This window comes from Vigna unguiculata, chromosome 3 (genome assembly GCF_037176805.1).
Source record: "Vigna unguiculata cultivar grain cowpea cultivar isolate G323 ecotype 2 chromosome 3, ASM3717680v1, whole genome shotgun sequence".
NCBI lineage: Eukaryota > Viridiplantae > Streptophyta > Magnoliopsida > Fabales > Fabaceae > Vigna > Vigna unguiculata.
In genome coordinates, this window is record NC_140794.1 from 32930386 (window position 1) to 32935091 (window position 4706).

General features: G+C 27.9%; 1 non-coding gene across 1 annotated transcript; it reads right to left on the reverse strand.

Moving 5' to 3' along the window:
* Positions 1-274: 274 nt before the first annotated feature.
* Positions 275-346, reverse strand: TRNAR-UCU (transfer RNA arginine (anticodon UCU)). Its single transcript has one exon. It is a non-coding gene; the product is annotated as a tRNA-Arg (tRNA).
* Positions 347-4706: the final 4360 nt, after the last annotated feature.

Sequence of the window (4706 nt, forward strand, 5' to 3'; positions counted from 1 at the left end):
TCATATCTTCTACCAAGACATTCACTGGGGAAGCAGAAGCCCTTTTAAAGGACGCTATTAAAGAACAGATGGAACTCTTTTTATTCCAGGAACAAGTAGAAAAAAATTGATGAATCATTAAATAATTTTGTAATTCAATTTTCCAATTTTTATAATTAGTATCTTTTAATATGTTTTTATTTCATTTGAATATTATATATAATGAATTCGAATCAAAATGTAATAAATCAAAAAAAATAGAAGGACAAGGTTGAAATTAGATATGCAAACAACTTGCGTCCAATAGGATTTGAACCTATACCTAAGGTTTAGAAGACCTCTGTCCTATCCATTAGACAATGGACGCTTCTATTTTATATTTGATTCTTTAACCTTTTTAACTAAACCTTATTAAAAAGATTAAAGAATCAAACAAATATAAAGAATTCTAGAAATTATAAAAATAAAATAAATCAAATATTTAGAATAAAAGAAAAAAAAAATAAAAAAGAAAAATCAATTGAATATAATTGAATATATATAACTAAAACTAAATTAAGAAATGAAAATGAAGAATTGACAAATTCTTTAAGAATTCTAGATTCATTCTCGAAGAAAAAAGATAGATTTAAATAGAATAAAATAGAAGCGGGTAGCGGGAATCGAACCCGCATCGTTAGCTTGGAAGGCTAAGGGTTATAGTCGACGTTGATTCATCATTTTGATTTAACGTCTCTAATTCAAAACTGAACGTGAAACTTTTGTTTCATTCGGCTCCTTTACGGAATGAAGAGATGGACAATAAAAAAAATTGACCCATAACATCTATGTCAGCCTTTTTGTATGAATAGGTTTCAAATATCTTGCTTTTTAGATGATCCCTCTAGAAGAGCAATATTCTAACAATCTATGTTTTTTTTCTAGTTACTTCGTTCTCTATTTCTATTTCAGAAAATCTTTAGGAAAAGAAGAAAATTTCCGTCGAGCTAAAAAAATGTCGATGTCTCTAGTAAACTAAAAGAATCGTTTAATAGCTATTTTGCTTCAATTTTTACTATGCAAAAAAATGGAAGATTTAGTTACGATTAGAAAGAAACTTTGTATATTTCTCTCCATAGATCCTTTAGTAATACTCAAAAAATTCGGATTATAGATCCAATTCCAAAAACTTATGTTTCATAATTTTAAAACTCAATTTGTCAAATTCGATTTGATTCTTCTTGTATACAAATTACAATAATGTATATTATACCGCAAATAATTCATCGAGGGGTATAAAGGAGTCCCTTTAAGTAAAAAATAAAGTTTTTGATCGGCATATGAATCAAATGGGGGATCCCTTAACTTTTGGGGGGTCCTTGAAACGAATCGCACTTTTACCACTAAACTATACCCGCTACAATATCATTATTGTATCTTTTGTTGAACAAAGCAATCAGACAAAATAAAGAAATGGGAGGCATAATATTCTAATAAGTCGAGTATTGACATGTTTCATTAGAGAATCTTCTAATGAAATTTGAAAAACGGGATAATTTTCATTTTTTTATTTTGCTGAAGGTTATATATATATACAATTTACGTTACCAGAAAAAAGAGAGGGAGTAAGAAAAGAGAACATTTTTATATTATCTTATTTTGGTTTTATCTCATAGGAATCTATCCGTATCTCTTATTTTTTTTTTAATTACAAATATTTTTACAAATATTTTTTTTTCGAATAAAATATATTCAAATAAAGAATTTTTCTTCAATATTCATGGGAATAAAAGAAAAAGAGCCCGACTAGGTACTGGCCGGGCTCATTGGCTGTATAAAAAGAAAAAAAGAAAACTAAAATATATAGAATAATAAAAAAAAGATAGATAAGATAAAAAAGAATAAAAAAAAAGCAAGTCTCTTTTTTTTTTAAGCTCCCTTTTTGTTCTTCTTGTTTATGTGATATAACATAAACAAAGTAATTCTTTTTTTTTTCAATTGGGGAGAGATGGCTGAGTGGACTATAGCGTCGGATTGCTAATCCGTTGTACAAATTCTTGTACCGAGGGTTCGAATCCCTCTCTTTCCGTTGATAATTTGGTATTTTTTTTTGAACTTGTTTTTTTTATTTACTAGTTAAAGATGTTAAAATAGAGAAAATCCTAAAAATATTTCAAAATTCCGCACAAGCAAGAAAACACAGAATCCACTTTTTTCTTATTCTATTCTTCACGTCCTGGATTACGTCCTGGATCGTTAGATAGGAATCCGAAGATGAAAAGAGAAACGAAAAAGATCACTACCGTATAAACAAAAAGTTTTAGAGTAAGCATTATGAAATCTCCAAGATAATTAAAAAACGACAAAGAAAGAGAATAGATTCTCTTATATTACAACATATTTTGTTTCTTTTAATACTAAGATACTAAGTTTCTAAAAAATGAAGTTTTTTTAGGATATGAGGAGATATATATATATGAGTTTCGAAAATGAATTGATAGTAAGAGTAGATTATTTTATTACAAATTATCAATAATTCTTTTGACCAAAAATCCTTTTTTTCTGTAATCTAGGTATTCGATTGGTGAGGGGTTCCAATCGAATAATCGGATTAGGTTTTTTCAATTCAAAAAACGTAAATGATGAGAAGGTCCCTTTTTTTCCTATATATTGAAAAATTTCAATATTGGAATCCAGAAGTCACACTGTAAGACTTATCTGATCTTATAAATTGTTAAAATGTTCGAGTTTTAGTTTTCTGAAAAATTCTGAATTTTTTTACGACATTATTCAAATTAAAAATATCATCGAAAACTTACAGCAGCTTGCCAAACAAAAGCTAAAAGAAAAAATAGTACGGGTATTACTGGCATAATATCCACAATTGGATTCAAGAAAGCGTAGGCTTCGGGCAATTTCTCCAAAAAAAAACTACTGGAATAAAGGACGGAGTGAATACAAATACAGATCCAACTAAAGATATTAAGCATAACAAACATTTTGTTCTTTAAAAAAAATAAAAGTTATTTTTGTTTTTTTTTTTTCATTCTAATTTTCAATTTTATTGCATTATATACATAATACAATAAAAAGGAAAATAAAGAGTTATGAATAAAAGTAAAAAAATGAATCAAATAAGATAAGAATCTCGAGAATCCTTCTTTTATTTGAACTTTTCCAGTTTCAAAATATTTTTTATTCTGAAATCAAAAAAATTGAAGAAATCATACTTCCTTCTATATAATATCTTAATTGAATTGTATGTAATGATCAATCAATTTAGTTTTATCCTATCTATCTATATCCATTTATAGATATAGATAGATATGTAGATACGCATATAAAATACTAGTCGCAAAATTTTTTTTTTATAGAAATTTTTGAACTGGAATTGACGAACAACCAATATCAATAATAGTCTTTATTAATGTAAAATGGAAAATGGGGCGTGGCCAAGCGGTAAGGCAACGGGTTTTGGTCCCGCTATTCGGAGGTTCGAATCCTTCCGTCCCAGAGCATATCTATTTAGGATGTATATCATATTTGAATACAGATTGTATCGCATAATTAAAAGGGACCCTCCTTTTTTTGAAAAAAAAAATTATCATTTTTCTACTTTACAAATTATAAAAATAGAATAGAGTAGAAAATATATTGCTAGAATATCAAGTTCATTTTCATTTATGTCTTTACTTTTAAAAAGGTTTTCATTATATATAAGAAAAACCGAAACGTAAAAAAAAGGATAGATTCTTATGTAGCGAATGAATCAATCACTATTCACGATTCGATAATTACATACTGGATCTAAGCTAAGGGAATGTTAGAGTAAAACTTCGTTTGAAACGATGTGGTAAAAAGCAACGTGCGGCTTGAAAGACATGATTAAATTAGGGGTGGATTTTGATATCCGCCATTTTTTCTAGTATTTTACAAACGAACATGATCTTGACTTGACATCATTTGTTCTGTTCCACTAGACCCCTTTTTTTGTTTTTGGGACAGGAAAGGGATTAATGATGTAAATAGTACATGATGGAACTCGAATTTATTCATTTCTCGGGAGCAAGTATCTAAAATTTAATAAATTCTAAAAAGTTAATAAGTCTGTTTATTTTATAAAAATAGAAAGGATCTTATTTCAGCCAGGTTCAAAAAAAATGGTTGAAATTTGTAAAATTGCTTTTTTATCAAAAAGTTTATCCGCAGGAATTAACTTTTTTTATGATTCTTTCAGAGAAAAACAGGTATGTTGCTCCCATTTTTTTAAAAAATTGAAGATTCCCGGAGTAATGTCTAAACCCAAAGATTCAAAGAAAAGCTAAAAAATCAGGGAATTAAGGAAATACCATTTTCAAATTGTATCATCAATTCTATTATCAAAAATTTTAGAAAAAAGAAATGAATGATAAAGAAACGAAATACGGGCAAGAAAGAGGAGTAGAGACCACTCAATAAATGAAATAGCTGCTGCTTGGTTTTCTTTTTAGTTTTTTGAGAATTTTTCAAATTGAGTGTTATGGAGGTACAAATAGGAAGAGTTTTTTTTTTTCAGAAAGAAAATACGAAAGAAAAATACTTCAGTCATTGTTTAATTGATTTGATGATTTTATTGCTCTATTTTACATCATAATTTTCGAAATACATAGAATTTTTGATATTCTCGAGCCGTACGGGGATAAAAATTTCCTGTACGTTTGGAGGGGGGGTATCTATATCTATCCCAAAGAGCTGTTTATCGAATTGTT